Raw genomic sequence first — 21,038 nt, 5'->3', positions numbered from 1 at the left:
ATATATATATATATATATATATATATATATATATATATATATATATAAAACAAAATGTTTATGAAAACTTAAATTTTTGAAAAGTTGAGTCCTTTCCAAGAAAAGTTATAATCCAATCAGTTGTGATACACTTCCATTCATCCAAATTCTTCATGACCAACCCAGTCAGATAGCGATTTTCAAACGAGTTCAAGGCCATGAGCGGACTAACTGGGGTAACAGGGTACAGACAACTGTCCGGGCCAAGTGCTGAGCTAACACCAAAGTCCCCATCCTCAGTCACCGGCCTTCAGTGGGACCCACAAATCAAGTCACAACAGACTGGACTAGCCCTGGGAAGGTCACACAAGAATACACAAAGATTCTACGGCAGCTAAAAAAAATACGCAAACATCTGACAGGTGCCAAGCCGTCTCCCTCCGGGATCAAACACATCTGAAGTGTAAATTAGGGATTTCGTCTCAGACAACCTCAATTCCAGGGTTCTGAGGACACACTGTCTCTGGGTGACATTTAGTGTGGAGAGGGCGTGAGTCGGGCCCGCGGGGCCGGGAGCTCTAAGGACAGGGCATCATGACCGACGCCAACGGGATCCAGTACAAGAGGCTGGACCCTCTTCTAGGACCTTCTCCGTGGAGCAGGGCGACGATGAGCGAAGACAGGAGCGCAGCCGAAGCGCAGATGGCGGACGTGTGGCTCCCACACCTTGTGCCACAGTGTCCCGACTGCACGCACATTCTTCTGACCGTCCCTCGGTCCCACGGCCGCCCTCACAGCCACCACACCGCGGGAGACACCGGCCGTGTTTCCTGGCGACCGAGGAGCCGGCTCGGTGCGCTCCCCCACACCCCCGGGGGAGACAGGCAGGTACTGGGAGGCACTGGGAGGAGCGCAGGTCAGGCCCCGCGTCCCTCGTTCACACGCCTGTGCCGCTGCTCTGGATGGTTCTCAACACGAAACGGCTGTGTTAAAGGACGGAAAAACTTCGCAATTTCTTCCCCAATCCACCTATTTTCGGTGGGACCACAGCACACGGACGCGGGACACGGTGCCACTGGGGGCGGCGGGCCTCCCTCAAGCAGAGGGGACCGTGCACGGCGGCCACCTGTGTCCCCTGCCCTGTCACCGGCCTGCAGACGACCAGCAGTGGCAACAGCGGCACAAGCAGAAAGGGCCTGCTGGAAATTACCCACAAGATCAAAGGACTTCACGTGCAAGAAGTTTCAGTTCCAGCGAGGTCGCTACCCTTCCTTATCCATACTACGATATTTGTAAAGAGGGCCCCAAATCACACAGCAGGAGGGTTTTTGCCGACCTCTTCGACAACTCGGGTGAGTGAGACCCAAACCGTGCCTGACTCCGCTCCAAAGGGCAGGGTCCCACACCCCTGAGCGCGAGGTGGGACGGGAGCTCCCTAAACCCAGATGCCTGGCAAAGGTCTCTCCGCGAGAGTAGCGGGAACTGGCCCTCCATGAACTTCTATCTAGTTTAGGATGTTCTACCACAAACGTTTCGACCGTGAGGGTCCCAGCCCAAGTAACCGCGAGTCCTTGACGACAACAGAACACTGAGCCAAGGAGCAGGTGCAGGTGCAGCGGGCGGACCGCAGCAGAATGTGATGGCGCCCGTGACCGCGCCCCTGCCAGTGCTGCCCCCTCCCCCCCCCAACCCCTGCACCCAGGACAGCAGGACGTCAACCTGCACCCACGGCAGCACACGGCAGCACACGGCCCGAGCACACTGCTCCCGGCTCCCGGCAGAGAAACGCGAAGTCGCTGACAAGGGCCAGCAGAGTCCCGAGACTCCTCAATGTTTGAACCGCTGCTGTAAGAACCAAGCGAGCAAGAAAACAAAGAACTGTCCTTAGAAGAAAAATAATCATCCGTATCTATTTCAAAATTAGCATATGTTCGGGGAGGGGCGGCAGCGCCTGGGAGGCTCAGTGGGTAGACCAAGCGACTCTCGACCTCAAGGACGTGAGTTCAAGTCCCACGCCGGGCACAGAGCTTATCTGGCTCCAGCAAAGCTACCAGGCACAATGGTTTCTAGTTGTTCCTGGTTAAAGACAAACGTGAAACCATTCCTTCTCTCCTTGCGTGTGCAAGCAGCTGTACGGCTACACTCCTGATTCAGTAAGGTCTTCTAGAATACTCTACCTTACGGTACTTGTAATGTATTCCTTCTCGAGAATTTCCAGGCAAGACTACGTGGAAACTTCTGTGAACACAATTTAATAGACCGACACAGAGTTCTTGAGCTTTCAAATGAAATTCCAAGAACCATCTAGCATGCTCGATAAACCAGATCTTCTGCTTTTTAGCCTAGAGTAGAAAGCTAAGGCCCTCACGTGTTCCACGGTATTATGTTTCTGGAAGAGCTGGAGATCGACATCTCAGACACTAGCCTGGGGGTGACTTCAGTTTGTTTACAGTCTTGCAGATAATCGATGAGGACATTTCCGACTGGCTTCTCTGGGAACGTTTGTCCTCAGGCACCACCACATGGTGCCCTACGTCAGAGGATTCCAAATGTCCCTTCGCAGCACCCTTGACATCTCAGTAACTTTTCCCCGGTGCCCCAATGCCCGAAGAAGGATCGGTTGTTATTAGGTCCAGACAAGCTTGAAAAGCACCTGTGTCCTAATAACTCAGGAGCCATCTGAAACAATAATACTCTCAAGTCGAGGGAAAATGTGTTTTTGTTCCATTCCTACATGGCCAGTGTTACTTGTGAGGGTGGACGCTTGGGTGCCACCAGGGCTTGGAATCACAGGGGGCGCTTGTGCTTTCGCTTCCTGTTGCCCACGGATTCTTGTGCCGCACTAGCTACTTTTTAGCACAGCAGCCAGCGAAAACGCAGCTCCACAAAGATGCGACGCCATGAAAAGAAACAGTGTGATCCAATCTTGAAACGTGAGCTACCGTGCATGCGCCAGGAGTTTGCACGACGTCCAAGAAATGTAGACTATCAAGCGTGTTTTCTCAAAATGTAAAAAACACCCGACAGCACTGTGGTGCCCTGGGGTGCCTCGGCACAGTGTGGGAACTGCGGCTGCAGGTGCTCTATTTTATTTATTTTTTTTAAATGTTTCTTTATTTTTTGAGAGACACAGACAGAGCCCAAGGGGAGGGGCAGAGAGAGAGGGAGACACAGAATCGGAAGCGGGCTCCAGGCTCCGAGCTCTCAGCACAGAGCCCGAAGCGGGGCTCGAACTCACAGACCGCGAGATGGTGACCTGAGCCGAAGTCGGAAGCTCAACTGACTGAGCCACCCAGGTGCCGCAAGAAAGTACTTTAAATGTTACTCATTTTGGGGCGCCTGGGTGGCACAGTCAGTTAAGCGTCCGACTTCAGCCAGGTCACGATCTCGCGGTCCGTGAGTTCGAGCCCCGCGTCAGGCTCTGGGCTGATGGCTCAGAGCCTGGAGCCTGTTTCCGATTCTGTGTCTCCCTCTCTCTCTGCCCCTCCCCCGTTCATGCTCTGTCTCTCTCTGTCCCAAAAATACATAAACGTTGAAAAAAAAAATGTTACTCATTTGTTCATAAGTTCTGCCTGCACAGAGAGGCAGTATTCAAAATCCGAACAAATAAGCTTCAATCCAATGGATCATTCTCTACCATCAAACTTTCTATCAAAAACAAAGGGTCCAGTGTTCTGGTAAGTTTCCAACTTCTGCACAGAGATCCTGGAGAAGCAAAGAGATGGGTGAGCAAAGCTTCTGTAGTAAGTGAAGGGCCAAAAAACAAAGACTTTCAGCTTCACGGGCCAGGTAGTCTCTGTCACAAATACTCAACTCTGCTTTTATAGGACAAAAACAGCCACAGATAATACGCAAACAGATGAGTGCGGCCGTGTTCCCTTAAAACTGTATTTACAGACACCAAAAACTGAATTTCATATACTTTTCACATTTCATGAAATATTAACTCTTCGGAATTTTTCCTAACCATTAAAAAATACAAAAACTATGGGGCACCTGGGTGGCTCAGTCGGTTAAGCACCCAACTTCAGCTCAGGTCATGGTCTCGCGGTCCGTGAGTTCGAGCCCCATGTCGGGCTCTGTGCTGACAGCTCAGAGCCTGGAGCCTGTTTCAGATTCTGTGTCTCCCTTTCTCTGACCCTCCCCCATTCATGCTCTGTCTCTCTCTGTCTCAAAAATAAATAAACGTTTGGGGCGCCTGGGTGGCGCAGTCGGTTAAGCGGCTGACTTCAGCCAGGTCACGATCTCGCGGTCCGTGAGTTCGAGCCCCGCGTCAGGCTCTGGGCTGATGGCTCGGAGCCTGGAGCCTGTTTCCGATTCTGTGTCTCCCTCTCTCTCTGCCCCTCCCCCGTTCATGCTCTGTCTCTCTCTGTCCCAAAAATAAATAAACATTGAAAAAAATAAATAAATAAATAAATAAATGTTAAAAAAATATATAAAAACTAAATATATATATATATATACATACATATATATAATTTACACATACTTTTATATATCATCTATATGATCTATATATAAAAACTAAGAGCTGTCTGCAAAGACAGGCAACAGGGCACAGTCTGCCCACCCCTGATCTAAGAGATGAACTCTAACAGGTTCCATTTAATTATTTTCTCACAAAAATTCCAGAGTTCTTGAAAATGCCAATCAGAGGGTGGTGGGTGATGGGTATTGAGGAGGGCACCTTTTGGGATGAGCACTGGGTGTTGTATGGAAACCAATTTGACAATAAACTTCATATATTGAAAAAAAAAAAAAAAGAAAATGCCAATCAGTCAAAACTGTGGACAAAAAAACTTTACATAAAATAGAAAGAACTGTGAAGCCATGGATGGTCACTTCACACGTTTTATGTTTATTTACCTGAACCGTTCTCCATGAGAAGGCAGGATTCCAACAAATACACATCTAACTGACATCCGCAAATCTGACTATGTACATTTCACCCAAAAAAGGAGTGGGGAGGAGGGAGGGGAAAGGAGAAAATGCATTTGAACGATGAGGAAAACACCCACCATTCCACGCAATGAACAGACGACTCTGGAACTCCAGCAGCCACTAACCACATGTGGCTAGTTAAAAGGTAAGTAACTTTAAAATTCAGTTCCTCAGCCTCACTGGCCGCATTTCAAGTTCAAGAAGTTGCTCTGATATTCTTGGCTGATTTACAAGGAACATTTTGACCTGACAACTACACACCTTTGTCCTAGTTCGTGTCCCTAGAACGCCGGGGGGACTGCGGTGAGCTCTAAATAATAAGTCTAACGATGAATGTCTTCTCTTCTCGAGACCCAGAGAGTCATTCATACTTCTTGATAAGCTAATTATACTAGTCTGAGTTTCAAATCTGTTTTATTAACTGGGTCTTGTTATTTAAAGCCTTTTGTCCAGACGCAGAATAGGAGACTGTATCACCTATTTAAAAATTTCTGGGGGCGCCTGGGTGGCTCAGTCGGTTGAGCGTCCGACTTCGACTCAGGTCGTGATCTCGCGGTCCGTGGGTTCAAGCCCCGCGTCAGGCTCTGTGCTGACGGCTCGGAGCCTGCCTGCTTCAGATTCTGTGTCTCTCCCTCTCTCTCTGTCCCTCCCTCGCTGGCACTCTGTCTCTCTCCCTCTCTCTCTCTCAAAAATAAATAAACATTAAAAAAAAATTTTTTTTTTTTTAAATTTCTGGCATCGGAGGCAATTTTTTAGAGAACAGGCAGCTTCTGACCGCACACACCAATCACAAAGGTGACTTCGGGTGAACAACAAACAGTTCATTCCTTCCAGGACTGAGGAGGCCCCCCTCCTCTCGGCGCCCCCACCTTCCTGCTCCACCCTCCCCACCCCTCTCATGGTCTGAGTCCCAGATCCAGTTGCCTTTTCTGCTTAGAATAGAACTTTAGCAACTACTTTTCATCTTCCTTTTTGCTGACAGCCTGAAAAGTAGCCCTTTGTTTTCCAGCCTGCAAGTATTAATCCAGATTTGAAAATAAATTACAGGACCAATAAAAAATAATAACAATAAATCATAGGTTTCCATCTTGATTCTAACAGATCCAAAATCTTAGAAAGGTGCTACGAAATCAGAAAGCGTTCTCTTTTCGGGGCGCCTGGGTGGCTCAGTCGGTGAAGGATCCAACTCTTGATTTCAGCCCAGGTCACGATCTCACGATTCGCGGACTCTGCAAGATGCCTGCTTGGGATTCTCTCCCTCCCCCTCTCTCTGCCCCTTCCCCACTCGTATACCCACACGCTCTCTTTCTCTCTAAAAAATAAATTTCAAGAAAGTTAAAAAAAAATGTTTAAGTGTTATTTTTTTTAAACGCCAATGTCTTCTGCTGCAGTATATATAAATAAACCCACCCAAGGAGACCCTCTTCAGCAATACAATGTGATGAACGATTCATCCGTGCATACATGAATGAATCAAAATAATTATGCTGAATGAAAGAAAACAGGCAAAAAAAAAAAAAAGTACGTGTGGTTCTGTAAAATTCTAGGAAGTACAAACTAATTTACAGTAACCGAAAGCAAATCAGTGGCTCCCTGGCGTTAGGAAAAAAGGAGAAATTACAACGGGACATAAAGAACTTTTGGGGCGATGCCTACATTAATGATCTTAATTACAGCGATGGTTTCAAAGGTAAGAACACATGACAAAACTTACCCGACTATGTAGCTTTAAAATGTAGTTTATTCCTAAGAGACTCTTAAATATGGAGAGCAAACAGAGGGTTACTGGAGGGGGTGGTGGGAGGGGGATGGGCTAAATGGGGGAGGGGCACTAAGGAATCTACTCCTGAAATCATTGTTGCGCTGTATGCTAGCTAATCTGGACGTATATTTTAAATAAATAAATAAATAAATAAATAAATAAATAAATAAATGTATGTATGTATGTACGTACGGTTTATTATTCCTCATTTATACCTCAGTAAAGCCAAACAACAACAACAGCAACAAATTCATCGAGTTTCAACTGGCAGCCAAGTCAGGAATTCCTAACATCTGCAGCAGTGACCTGTCTGACTGACAAAGGAACTTGATCCACCAGAGCAGGGAAGCGGCAAGGGTATGTGAAAAGGGACGCAGGGTGAAAGGCTCTGTCCCTCACTGTCCAAGACCAGAGGCAACCAACGTGTCCTCCGAAAGAGGGATGGACTGGTAGACTGGGGCACGTCCATACGGTGGAGCGTTATCCAGCCACAAAGAGCAATCAGCCATCAACCCCCAAAAATACATGGGAGAAACTTCGATGACTACTGTTTAATGAAAGAAGCCTGTGTGAAAAGGCCACATGTCATAGGATGCCCGCCACATGGCATTCTGGGAACAGAAAAGGACAGAACCAGCCGAAAGATGAGCAGCTCCCAGGTACTGGAGGAGAGGAGGGTGGGACAGACAGGAGGAGCACAGAGGGTTCCTGGGCCATGAAACTGCTCCGTGTGATACCTTAACGTGGACACATGATGTTCTGCATCTGTCCAAGCCCACAGGATGTCCAACACCAAGAGTGAATCCTAATGGGGGATGTTAATGAATAATCACGTATTGGGGCGCCTGGGTGGCTCAGTCGGTTAAGCATTCGACTTCGGCTCAGGTCATGATCTCACGGTTTTCGTGAGTTCGAGCCCCGCGTGGGGCTCTGTGCTGACAGCTCGGAGCCTGGAGCCTGCTTCCGATTCTGTGTCTCCCTCTCCTTCTGCCCCTCCCCTGCTCACACCCTGTCTCTCTCGCTCCCAAAAATAAATAAAACATTAAAAAATAAAAAAAAAAAAGATCATGTATTAATACTGGCTTATCAGCTGAAACAAACACAGCACACAGGCTTTAACGACAGGGGTATCTGGAGACCTTCTGTGTGGTCTCCTCAATCTTCTGAAAACCTAAACAAACTATTCTAAAAAGTAAGACCTATGAAATATAAAAGAACAAAAATCTATCAAGTGTGCTATAAGAAAACAAAAGACAAACTTCTTTTCAGAAGAACCTGGAGAAATTACTCAACAAACATCCACTCCCTTCCCCTGTCCCCAGGCGCTGAGGAGGCAGGGACACAGGACAAGGACCTTGTCAGCACGGGAAATGAGGCTGACAACACTCTACCCAAGCATCGCCTACTTACTGACCGCTGCGTATGCACCGTTAATTGGCTTCACAAAGTCTAATGCACTTACTAGGCAGAATCTTTCTACGAAATGAGTTTCTCTCTACTTAGAAATGAGGAAATAGAGGCCGAGAGAAGCCAATGTCCCGGGGATTTGAACCCGGGTCCGCGCCCCCTCGTACAGACCTTGGGATAAAAGACCTGCCTTCAAATCTCAGCTCCGAACAGCAGATAGCAGAGAGCCCCGGGAGATTCCCGAATTTCGCAGAGTCCCAGCTTCTGCATTTTCTTTAGCGTACAGAATCGTGGAAGATTCAAAAAGGAACTGGTTAGCGGGCCCTGACACAGACTAAGTACAACAGTCAAAAAATGTGCCTGCTGTCCTGTGCTGAACTTCCCAAAGAGGAAGAAAGTGAGCGCGCATTAAGTAAAGACGCGGCAGCCCAACGGTTCCAAGGAACCAAATTGTCTAGGCTCAAAAAGGGGAAGGAAGCCTTTCTAACGCAATCGGCTTTAAAAACTAAAATATTTTTTGACGTTTATCTTTTCTACCATGCTTTGAAAACTCACCCCCCAAAAACCCCTCTGTTCACCAGACTAAAATGGTAATCATATTCCCAACGGCCCTAAAAACACACGATGCAAATCTCATGAGGCTTTGGTGAAAACCCACTATGTGAAGCTTCTAAACAGCCAAGTTAAAACAAAAACAAAAACAAATACGCGGTGTAAATAGTATCACACAGGTCTCCTTCTTCCTATAAAGAAAAGGCAAACCGAAGATACAGACAGAAATCATCTTTACTTCGGTGCAGGTATTATGGATAAAATATTCCCTCTGAAAGATGAAATAAACACAAGAAATAGATTTAGCTAGTTAGAGAACTGATTATTAGCTAAATATACTATACTCAGTTGCGGGAATCAGAAGACAGGGCCCTGAAGATAAACACGACCAGGGCTGGAAAGAGACCTTTCACAAAATGCAGGGGGTGGAAGGAGGGTGCTGAACGAGAGGACGTTCTCTGAAAAGGTTTCCGTTCCAGGGAGCCCCGAATCAGGCCTCAGGCTACTGGTGTTAACATTTTCCACAGAATGAGGAAACACAATACCCTGGAAGGGAAAGAACTCGCGTCAGGAAACTAATCGCTCGGCTCCCATCGCGGCCTGAATAAATGTGAACATTAGACTGCTGTTCCCCACAGTCCTGGGAGAGTCCTCTCCTGCTCCAAGGACAAAGCCTTCTCCGGATCTTGCACTGGATCTTGACCGGAGATGTGATGCCGCACCAGCCCTCACGGCCTCCAACGGACTCCTTGGAGCGCAGGGTGCTGGCAACTTCCTATCCACCCCCCCAGTTACCAGCTGTGTGACTCGGCTAGTCACCAGTGTCCTTTCCCTCTGCTCCTGCAGCACTGTCACCTTGGGCCTGAGACACAAACCAGGGAGCCGCACGACAGGGCCAATGGACAGCTTGGGCTCTGGTGTCGACGGGCCTTGATTTGAATGCCACGGGTACCAGCCGTAAGCAACAGCCTTCGATGAAGAAGACGGCTGTGAGCCACCAAAGACAGGGCACGAAGGGGAAAAGTGTTATTGTCCGGCAGGCAACCCAGTCGGGCACAGGCAGATCAGAGGGAGAACGAGGAGGAGAAAGGGAGAGGAATTTTAAAGCAAAGCCCACAGACCTACTCCAGAGTACACACTCCCAGTTGGAAGACAGGTTAAGTCCAGGGGCACCCGGCGGACTTAGTCGACAGAACGTGCGACTCCTGATCTCAGGGTCATGAGTTCAAGCTCCACGTTGGGTGTAGAGCTTACTTAAAAAAAAAAAAAAAAAAAAAAAAAAAAGTCCTGGTGATGTAACGCACGGCACAGTGATTATAATTAATACTGCACTGCATGTTTGAAAGCTGCTAAAAAAAGGACATTTTTTTTTTAACATTTGCTTATTTTTGAGAGAGAGAGAGAGAGAGAGAGGGAGACAGAGTATGAGCGGGTAAGGAGTAGAGAGGGGGACACAGAATCCGAAGCAGGCTCCAGGCTCTGAGCTGTCAGCACAGAGCCCGACGTGGGGCTCGAACTCGCAAACCACAAGATCATGACCTGAGCTGAAGTCAGATGCTTAGCCAACAGAGCCACCCAGGCGCCCCTAAAAGAGGGTATCTTAAAAATTATCATCACGAGGAAAAAAATGTGTAACTGTGAGGCGACAGATGTTAAATAAACTTACTGTGATGGTCATTTCACAAATTTGTACATATCTCAAAACATCGGTACACACCTTAAACTAATACAATGTTAAATGTCGATTATATCCAAATAAAGCTGGTGGGGCCCTACCTACAAAGTAAGTGTAAGCAATCAAAAAGATACTACTGGTAGGGTCCTCAACTTCTTCCGGGTCTAATTTAGATCTGTGGAAATTAACACAGCGTGTACATCTCTTTTAAAGATTTTATCTTTAAGTAATCTCTTACACCCACTGTGGGGCTTGAACTTACAACCCTGAGATCAAGAGTCACGTGCTCCACTAACTGAGCCAGCCATGCGCCCCTAACGTTTCGTCACACAAACGAATGACAAAATACTTATGTACCCCATAAATGCTCACCATTATCCTTAGACCTTTTGTATGTTCTTTAAGTATTTCTCAAACACTTAAAGGGAGAAATGTTAGTTCAAATTCAGCAGGAGGGTCCCTGTTTGCCCCCAGGGCCCGGACAACTGGGTCTTCTCATTGGACTATAAGCTCGCTGAGAGCAGAGCCCAAGATGGCGGCTCGGTCGCTCTACAGGCTCAAGGCCTAGCTGATCCCCTGTCAACCTCCTCCAGGAGACCGGCCTCTGAAGGCAGGACCTGTTAGAACCCCTTCACATCTCCCTGTGGCATCCAGCCCTACTGTAACCTCCTGGGCACATGACTACCATTCTCAAACTAAACTGCTTTGAAGGTCTTAAACTTTCTTTAATTAGTTAGCTATGCAATCTCTGTACCCAAGACGGGGCTCCAACTCAAAACCCTGAGATCAAGAGTCACACACTCCACTGGCCCAGCCAGGTGCCCCAAGAGTTTTACACTTTTTTTTTTTTTTTTTTTTTAACATTTATCTTTGAGACAGAGAGAGACAGAGCATGAACAGGGGAGGGGCAGAGAGAGAGGGAGACACAGAATCGGAAGCAGGCTCCAGGCTCCGAGCCGTCAGCCCAGAGCCCGACGCGGGGCTCGAACCCACGGACCGCGAGATCGTGACCTGAGCTGAAGTCGGACGCTTAACCGACCGAGCCACCCAGGTGCCCCGAGTTTTACACTTTTAAAGTTGAAAACATGATATAGTTGTACTTGAGGACCATGTGCAAAACACTCTAAAATTCCTCTCGTGAAAAAGATACATGACTGTAAGAATCACAAACGTAAAGACTTCCCGCCTCGACCTTTCCATTGTCAGGTGACAAGAGTTGAAACGTATCCTTATGATTTTTTCTTTACCTTATTTGGTTGGAGGAACACGGGACATAAGGCACGTGCCAGATCCGTGTCGATCGACTGCTTGTGCGATCGGTAAGGCTTCGGTCAACAGTGGGCTATTAGCGAAGCTGCTGGACAATCAAAGGTTATATATGCAGAATTTTGACTGCACGCGGGGATGGGGGGGTGTCTGTGACACTAATCTGTGTTCAAGGGCCAACTACAGTTGGAAAAAACGGAGGTATACTCATCTTTTAGGTAGATCTTTATACGTAAGCTATACGTCAATACATTTTGAAGGTCAAAGCTCTCACAGGTGACAATTATTCAGGCCCCAGGCAAACACGAACGCCTGGAGCGCCGTGACAGGTGTCTCTGGGGTTTTCGCGTGCAGTCACGTGACGGACCCACGCGTGATCCAGTGGGATCCAAGACACCCCGTGATTTACCAAACCCACTCCCGGTCCGTACATTTTTTTTGTCTAACAAAGAGCAAACAGAGTGCGGGTGACAACGAAAGTAGCGGTTCTGCATATTCCTGTTCAAATCAAGTTGGATTTGGCAGAGTACGGCTTTACTTTCCAGAGTGTAAAAAAATAAACCCAAGGACTTGAGAAAAAGCATTTGGTGTTCTGGGGAATTGCAGCTGTCGGCTTTGAAAGATGCCATGTGTTTGCCCACATAAAAGAACGTAATGAGCTATGGAAATATTATCCGGTTTCATGAACCAGAATAAAAACTCCATCATTAGCGGACTGAAACTAGGAGCTGTTTTAATCCACCAGGAAAATATCTATCACGTACTATTTATTAAAGGCCTATCAGACCCGTCGTACCTCACACACCCGAAGCGTCTGGTTCTCTATTGTCTCTTCGACTTCTCTTCCCTTATGGCAGGAGCCCAGCGTTTTACTTCGGTGGCCCTACACCTGCTTCTTTCTTAAGAAACCAGGAACACCAGCAACCACAAAATGCACATTATAAAGATATACTCTGAGGGGCGCCTAGGTGGCTCGCTGGGTGGAGTGTCCCTCTCTTGATTTCGGCCCAGGTCATGATCTCACAGTTTGTGAGATCAAGCCCCAGGTTGGGCTCTGTGCTGACAGCATGGAGCCTGCTTGGGATTCTCTCTCCCTCTCTCTCTGCCCCTCCCCCACTCGCACAAGCAGGCTCGCTCGGGCTCTCTCTCTCAAAATAAACAAACTTAAAACAAAAAAACTTGCTTAAAAAAAAATATATATACTTTGAATATATGGAACAAAATACAGTGGTAGAATTCTTCAAGGAACTTGCCTTTTGGATCTAGAATCTATTAATATAAAAGACAAAAAAGAAATGAACTTAGATATGCAATTTTTTGGTTGATATTAGCATCAAAAACTAGATCTTAAAAATGTTCAGCCTTGGGGCGCCTGGGTGGCTCAGTTGGTTAAGCGTCCGACTTCAGCCTAGGTCATGATCTTGTTCCCGAGTTCGAGCCCCGCATCGGGCTCTGTGCTGACAGCTCGGAGCGTGGAGCCTGTTTCAGATGCTATGTCTTTCTCTCTCTCTCTCTCTCTCTCTCTCTCTCTCTGCCGCTCCCCCACACATGCTCTGTCTCTCTCTCAAAATTAAATAAAACATTAAAAAAAATTTTTTTTAAATATTCAGCCTTTTAAGAAGAAAACAAGTTCTGGGGTGCCTGGGTGGCTCAGTTGGTTAAGTGTCCGACTCTTGATTTCGGCTCAGGTCATGATCTCACGGTTGGTGGGATTGAGCCCTGCATCAGGCTCCACGTAGACGGCACAGAGCCTACTTGGGATTCTCTCTCCCTCTATCTGTGCCCCCCACCCCCTGCTCATATGCACGCTCTCACTCTAAATAAATAAATAAATGAGGAAAGAAGCTCTGACACGTGCTACGACGTGGATGGCCTGTGAAGACAGGTCGCTGAGTCAAACAAGCAAATCACTAAAGTACAAACACTGTCTGATTCCACTTCTAGTAGGAACAGTCATAGCGCCACTCACAAACAGAAGGTAGAAAAAGGGGCAGGGGGTTTGCCGAGGCCGGGGGATGGGGAGCTGGGGTTTAACGGGGACAACGGTTCTATTTGGGAAGGCGAAAAACAGAAGTGCTGGGGGATGGAGGCACAACAAGGCGAATACGCCCAACACACTGACTTCTCCGCTAAAAATGCTCACAACGGCAGATTGTATAGCATTGTGTATTTACCACAATAAAACACAGCACAGATCTTCTCCACCTGAAAATTCGCAGAGTCATACAAATAACTAAGACAAGTTCAAAGAAGCACACGTTATAACTCTGTATCACTAAGTAAACACAGGAACAGTCTGGAGAAGCATATAAAGCCAGGAGTCTCCCTGTTGGCATGTTAAATCCTTCAAAAGAAAATATGATGTGAGAACAGGCCACAGCCTGTTAGAGTCTATTCCTTTCAAAAATTTTAAATTAAACTGAAACCAGCTTCCCTTCCTCCCGTTCCATGTGCTATAAATTCAATTTGAGGAGACCTAAACCAGTGTTTCTCAAACCCGAGCAAGTATCCCAACCGCCTGCGGGGCTGGGACACCGGGCTGCTGAACCCACGCTCAGAAATCCCGATTCGGTAGAGAATCAGAACTTATTATTGTCAGAATTCTCCTTCTAAACCAACTCTGTGTTAAAAGTAAAACGAAGATAAGACGTGTTTGGAGAAAAGTTTTCTAAATATTAATAGTATAAATCCCGCAATATAATCAATGATCTCTTAGATGAATTTCTTCTTAAAACCTGTACCTTGCAGCTTTTAGCTCTGGACTTGATTTTTAAGACAGACACGGGGACGGGGCGCCTGGGTGGCGCAGTCGGTTAAGCGTCCGACTTCAGCCAGGTCACGATCTCGCGGTCCGTGAGTTCGAGTCCCGCGTCAGGCTCTGGGCTGATGGCTCGGAGCCTGGAGCCTGTTTCCGATTCTGTGTCTCCCTCTCTCTCTGCCCCTCCCCCGTTCATGCTCTGTCTCTCTCTGTCCCAAAAATAAATAAACGTTGAAAAAAAAAAAAAATTAAAGACAGACACGGGGATTAGGCTAGAAAAAATAAGAGAAACATATCCCTTAAAATGAGACCTACCTCATGTTACAGGATAACATTCATTAAGAAAAAAAGAGACATATAATAACCAACCTTTCAGGTTTAAGCCTGAAGAAATCTTTAAAAAAAAAAAAATCAGACTACCATACTATCTGAATCAATAATTTTTAAGTGAATTTTATGTTCTATAGGAGAACCCCAGAAACGACATTCTCTTACACTTGGTATTCGTCACTACAGGAGAAAAGCCACTCCAAACACCAAATAATCCATAAAGCAGGACACGTTTTTTACTCAACTACACGGATTATAGGCTTCAGTTCACGGACTATAAACACTATTCTATCCACAAAACATGGTGTGAGTCAGATTCCTTCAAAACATGAGTTGAAGGGGTGAGGGGCGTTAAGGAGGGCACTCGCTGGGATGAGCACTGGGTGTTACATGTAAGTGATGAATCGCTAAATTCTACTCCTGAAGTTAGCGTCACACTAGACGTTAACTAACTTGGATTTAAATTTGTTTAAAAATACCAAAAAAAGTTTTTAAAGAGCCACAAGTTAAGTCTAAGTAGCAAATACCTCCGACCGAAAGAAGACGCTCCAATGTGCCCTTTTGTCAAAATTCTCACTGGCTCTGGGTACCAGGCCGAAGAAGCTGAGCCTCACCCTTGAAGGTGTGGGGCGGCCACTTAAAGAACTCTAAACACGAAGCGTGTTCAGAGTTTCAGTCGGAGCCCCCGGCAGCAGCCCCGAGCGAGGGCAGGTGGGTGAGGGGCAGCGGGGAGGCGGCGTCCAGGGGCCCGAACGGGACATCAGGCGCTGTCATCGGAGAGGAGCCAACACGATCAGAGACGGGCAGATTCAGCCACGGTCCGGGAGACATCAGGGAAGGTGCTGGTCATCACAGAGCCTGAGGGGTGGGGAGGGAAGGCGGCCAGGAACGCCGAGGCTTCCGGTCTGAGAACAGGGCACGTGGTGATGGCACTCGTCAGGAGCAGGAGTTCACAGGAAAAGGCAGAGCTCCTGAGGGGCATTTTACTGGGTGTGTGCGTGTGCGTGTGCGTGTGCGTGTGTGTGTTCTGCTGGGCTGTGTTCTTTGTGCAGGCAGGAGGAGGCAGTGGATTCTGTTTCAAAAACGCTAAATTTGTACAGCGTCAAATGGAGACGTCCTAGCAGGCAGCTGGCTAGGAATCTGGAAGTTCCTGAGTGGGAGTCTAGGCTGAAGATAAACTCTGGGATCTTCTGTTTATAAAGTGACAGTTGAAGCCATGGGTTTCAGAGGCTGCCCAGGAAGAGATGTCAGGTGAGAGAGAACCGGATTCTTCTAAAACAGCACGAACTACCAATTAAAACGGCACGATGTTTACGATGGCCAGAAAACACGAAATATACAACCGGCGGTCCCAAAACGGCAAACCAAGTGTCATCAGAGGAGGGGTCCATCTGTCCCCGAGAAGGCACGGAGGTGGGAGAGAGAGGCAAGATCGGTCAGAGGGGCAGGCCAGAGAGTTCCACGTGCAGCCTCGATCAAATATGCAGGACACTCACACATTGGCTGCTCATCAATAACTCAAAGTGCACGCTGAATACTCTAGTGCGAAAACGTGCAGGGGAGCCAGGAAACACACGGCAAATTTCTGAATGGAGAAGGGACCCGGTACACATCAAGACACACAAGGCATAAAGCTTTTGTTCATTCGACAAAAAGACTCGTTCTCCTAACCTCAAACCGTGCCTCGCCAGGGAATCAGAATGCAGTCTATGGTCTGTTTCAACACGGGAAGTCACTCCCCTAGACATACACAAAACTGGTTCCCTGTCATGCAGGTTAAAAAAGAAAGAAGAATCAGTAATGACAACAGCGACCAAAGTCCTCTCTTCGGTGAACCTGCCTGCGGGCACTTCTCCAAGCGGCACCGCCACCCCGGCCCCCCTCCACCAGATTCCCCCAGGCACCCCACTGCCCACGCTACCCCGAAACCCTCTCAGTCGGCCCTGCCATCAGATGCACTCCTTCCCTGCTTTCTGTAGGAACCACAGGGACCCGTCATAGAAAGACCCGGTTTAATTTGGGAAAAGAATATTTTGCCTCTTATTTGTGCTTCAGCTTTCCGGAGGACGGCCACAGGGACGGATGGGGAGGCCGAACCGATCGAGGCCGCATGTGCTCCCATAGGCTCCCCGGAACAGTGACGGCGGCTGAGGGTTAGGGTGACAGGAGAGGACGGTGGCAGTTTCTCTCACGAAGCGAGGGCACGAAAGGAAACGAAGGGAAGGGAGGAGGTGGGAGAAGCAGGGAGACTGAAGACAAGAACCACGAGCGACAGCTGATCTGGAGCGGGAACCACAGACACTTGTAGGCGATCGAGAAAGTCTGAACGTAGACCCAGTATTTTTGTTAAGTATGACAATGACGTACATGGCGATTATGTTGAAAGAATAAAAGGTCCATACTGGTTACAGACCCTGCTGAAGTAGTTATGGGTGAGCTCACAAGATGCCTGAAGCCTGCTTTAAATACACCAGGGGAGGGGCGCCTGGGCGGCTCAGACGGTGGGGCGTCCGACTTCAGCTCAGGTCACGATCTCACAGTTCGTGAGTTCCAGCCCCGCGGTGGGCTCTGTGCTGATAGCTCGGAGCCTGGAACCTGCTTCGGATTCTGTGTCTCCTCTCTCTGCCCCTCCCCGACTTGTGCTCTGTCTCTGTCTCTGTCTCTCAAAAATAAATAAATGTAAAAAAAAAAAAAAAAAAAATACACCAGGGGGAAAAAGTGGGGAAAACAGATCTAACAACAGTGGCAAAGCACTGCCCCTGCCGCCAGAGAAGGGTGACGGGCCCCTGGCACTGCCTGGACCTTTCATTCTCTCAACTTGGAGAGGCTTGAAAATGTCCGTATCAGTGTTTGGGGGGTTTTGTCTTGTTTTTTTTGCGTGTTTTTGCAAAAACAGGTAAACCAAAGGGGCAAGGAGCTGAGTCAGATCCTGCTTTATTTTTCCTTCAGAACCACAACTGTCTCCACCCTAGCACATTAAAAATAATTCAGGATGCATGATGTGCTGGAGAGTGGGTGTAAGAGAAGGGAAAATGCCTAGTTCTATACAGAGCAGTGCGTACTGAGAATGTACTATAACTGTCTGTTTCCAAAACTAAGTGAGTCTGACTAATTACACCCCAATTTGTATTAAACGCGGTAGGATTCACACCCTGGCACTCAAGAACCTGATAAATAAGAAGTCTACCATCTCCCCGCACTGGAGAACTGACCAGGATCCTAATATACCATCAGAGGGACTGGGTCCTTTCCCTCCACCCCCAGAAGGAGTAAAACTGTTGAAAGGCAGCCCCCGAGACACACGAGCACGGCTTGTTCACCTCTGAGCAGAACGACCGCTCCTGCCCACCAGGCCGCCGGCAGATCTCACAACACTTCCGTTAACGAGAAGGATGCATCTCAGTGTCACCTCAAGAAACTGGGAAACCGGAGTCAGGGACGCGAAAAGGCCCAGGGCTGAAATCTAGGGTGAGAGGAAGAAGCCGTGCTTCGAGAAGAAGGACGACAGATGGCACAACACCTCAAACTAAAATCCTGCTCAAAACCCAACGTGCACGGCACTCGGGTCAGAGGAAAAAACCAGAGAAAACGGGACAGGTGGCTCAAAATGTCTTCGGGAGAGCAGACGGGGTGGGGGGGCTTCGGGAGGTGGCCGGCTGCCACAAGGAGCGAGAAAGGACAAAACAGGAATGCGCTCCGGCAGGACCCGTGCCCCTCTATCCCAGCCAACCCGAGGAACAACCTGGAAGCGGCTGCCCGCGGGTTTGGCTTGTGCGCCAGGCCACCTCCTCAGGAAGCACTCCACCTGCCAGATTTCTGCACACCTCGCACTCGCCCCCCCAGGAGACCAGACTCGGGGCTCTCCTCACATTGCGGTGACACGTGCAAGGCGCCTGGGGCCCCCGCAGGTCTCCCTAGCTGTTTTGACAAAGGAAATCTGAATGGATGCAATACAGCCTAAATAAAAATACAAATGCCTGCTTAATGCAAAAGACATAAAAGACAAAAAAGAAAAGAAAACACACACGTTCAGAGACGTCATTAACTTACTGATGCACTTCACTTCTACGTGGAGGCAGGCACAGGGCTGGCTGCGAGCAAGGAAGAGGGGAGGACGTGTGGGTCTCGCTAGGCCCTGCCCTCCCCCACCCTCCTCCCTGTGGGCTAATTCCAGCACCTCCTCACCACAGCCTGACACTAGGAAACTGACCCGTCCCCGAGCGGGTTTGCGGCAGGGCCGGTGGGGACCGAGCCCACAGCCAATCTCTCCCTCCTGCCTTCGTCATCTGGTCTTAGCAGGAAGCCAGGAGGCACCTAAGGAAAAAGGGACTAGAAACAAAAACAAACAAAAACCAAAAAAATGGGATGAAACAAACAAAAATGAAACACGAGAGAGAAGAACAAAAAGTCAGTCTTGTGGTCATGGGCCATTTAATCAACAGCGGCACCCCAGCAAATAGCTTCTCTGTTTATTCAACCTACAGAAATACATCGTCCAAACTCCTAATAAGGGGTTTGTCAACAGGACTTTGTAGGATTTAGGAAGATGTAAAAACAAAAAAAGAATTCGCCACATTCACCACCAAAAGGGCTCTGCTCCTAAGGGAGGTATTAGCTCACTGAAGGATCAAAGTGTTCCGTGGGGAACACGAAGATCTCGTGTCCGAAAACGGACCACAGGGCGACATTTCAGAGCTGAGTTTCCGTCAAACCCACCTCCCGAGGCCTCGTTCTCAAAGCTCAAGTGCACACGTGTCGGCTGATCAAGTGCAATCTGAGAGACTACTATGCATTTAGCGCTGACACTCGAGGGAACAAGGAAAATAATACACGAGGTCACTGCCCCCGAAGGAACATTCGAAATAGTTGCATGGAACCCTGAGAATGAAAGAAACGCTAATTACAAGGGGGAGTAGCTACCACGGATGACCCTGATAAGGGATCGAGGGAGGGGAGACAGACCCTAGCAGCGGTGCTCCGAGGCCTGGGAAAGTCAGCTGGGTCAGCGGGACGGAGATTCAGAGGACAGACGGGAGAAGCGAGCAGCAAAGGGAAGGAAGGAAGGGTCAAAGGGGTGTGAGGGCCAGAAAAGCACCGTGTGGCAAGCCAGGACAGCACAGAGCAGACTTAAACGTCCATGTTCGTGAAGTAAGGTGAAACAGAGAGGGGAGGACAGGAAGGGCCTTGCGAGAGAGCAAAGGAGTTTAGAGCGGGTGGGACAGGTTAAGAGGTCAAACAGGCGACTGCCGGGCAGACACGGCGTATGGCAGCCGAACGTAGGGCGAGCTGTCCGCGCAAAAGACGTAAGGACAGAACAAATAACTCAGGTGGTGCAGGGAGAGAAGGGGACAGGAAGCGCGTGACCCGAAGGCACGACCAGAGGACAGGTGTGCTGGGACGCAGACGGTGGGCGCTCTGGAAGAAGGACGGGGCTTCCGAAAGGAGGGAAGCTGGCCAGAGCAGGGCAGGAGGGGAGGGCACCACGTGGCTGGCGCTGATGGCCGGACAAGGTGGCGGTCCGCGGGGTGGCAGGGCACGTGGCAGAGCCTCTCCCATCACGCGCTCCAACTGGTCAAAACGACCGCTGTCCTCAGGTGAAAAGGGATCATTGGCAAGGGGGCGCCTCGCCGGCGAATGCTGGCAGAGAGCCGTCTGGGCCGCGGGCTTTCCTCCCCCTCGGGGCCCTGGCCTCCCGCGTGTCCCTCCATTTGCTCTCCAGCAACTTTACCCTACCTCTGGGTCACGTAGGAAGGGGCCCTTAACGGTCAGCGGGGGGAAAGCTGTCACTGAACACGTCTAAGTTTTAAAATTATGTTTTAGCTCAGAAGTTTCCACGCGCAGCCCTCTCGAGCCAGCACGCCAGAACCTTCCTGCCCATCCAGAGCCCCTTCAGTCCCCCTCCCCACGACCCAGGCAGGGGAGCCCCGGGAAACGTGCTTGGCTGAGACTGGACAAGTCCAAGGCGCCCTCGCGAACAAGAGCCTTCGGAAAACACCGCGGGCACACGCGGGGCGCCGGAGGCCTGGCAGGATAAAGAGAACCGAACGCGGGCAGCAGACCTCTACCACGAGGTGTGTCTCAGGTTCCTCACCCTCCGAGGTGCCTCAGGTGGTCTCGGGTGATTTCTCAACTCACTGAGGCTCTCCCGTTCCGTTTCTGGGCAAATATGGCATGAGAGCGGGCCCTTAAAACGCCACCACCGTTTTGCTGGTTTCTGCAGAAACTCCACCTCCGTTTTGCTGGTTTGCCATTTAATTCAAATGGGTTAGTGAGAACGCTCACATGATTTCCTAATGCTACGGGTACACTGATCCCAAAACAAACGCTACACTGAATCGATCAAATGCAATTAACATACTTGATACACG

General features: G+C 48.9%; 1 protein-coding gene and 1 non-coding gene across 3 annotated transcripts in view; one reads left to right on the top strand and one right to left on the bottom strand.

Moving 5' to 3' along the window:
* Positions 1 to 21,038, bottom strand: part of SEC14L1 (SEC14 like lipid binding 1) — a 52,516-nt gene that overhangs the window by 26,099 nt on the left and 5,379 nt on the right. The window lies entirely within an intron of this gene.
* Positions 5,420 to 5,504, top strand: TRNAR-UCG (transfer RNA arginine (anticodon UCG)). The gene has a single exon. It is a non-coding gene; the product is annotated as a tRNA-Arg (tRNA).

Source organism: Herpailurus yagouaroundi, unplaced genomic scaffold, assembly GCF_014898765.1.
Source record: "Herpailurus yagouaroundi ecotype Mexico unplaced genomic scaffold, PumYag 217, whole genome shotgun sequence".
Classification (NCBI taxonomy): Eukaryota; Metazoa; Chordata; class Mammalia; order Carnivora; family Felidae; genus Herpailurus; species Herpailurus yagouaroundi.
Note: the sequence above shows the minus strand (reverse complement) of the source record. Positions and strands in the feature narration are given on the sequence as shown.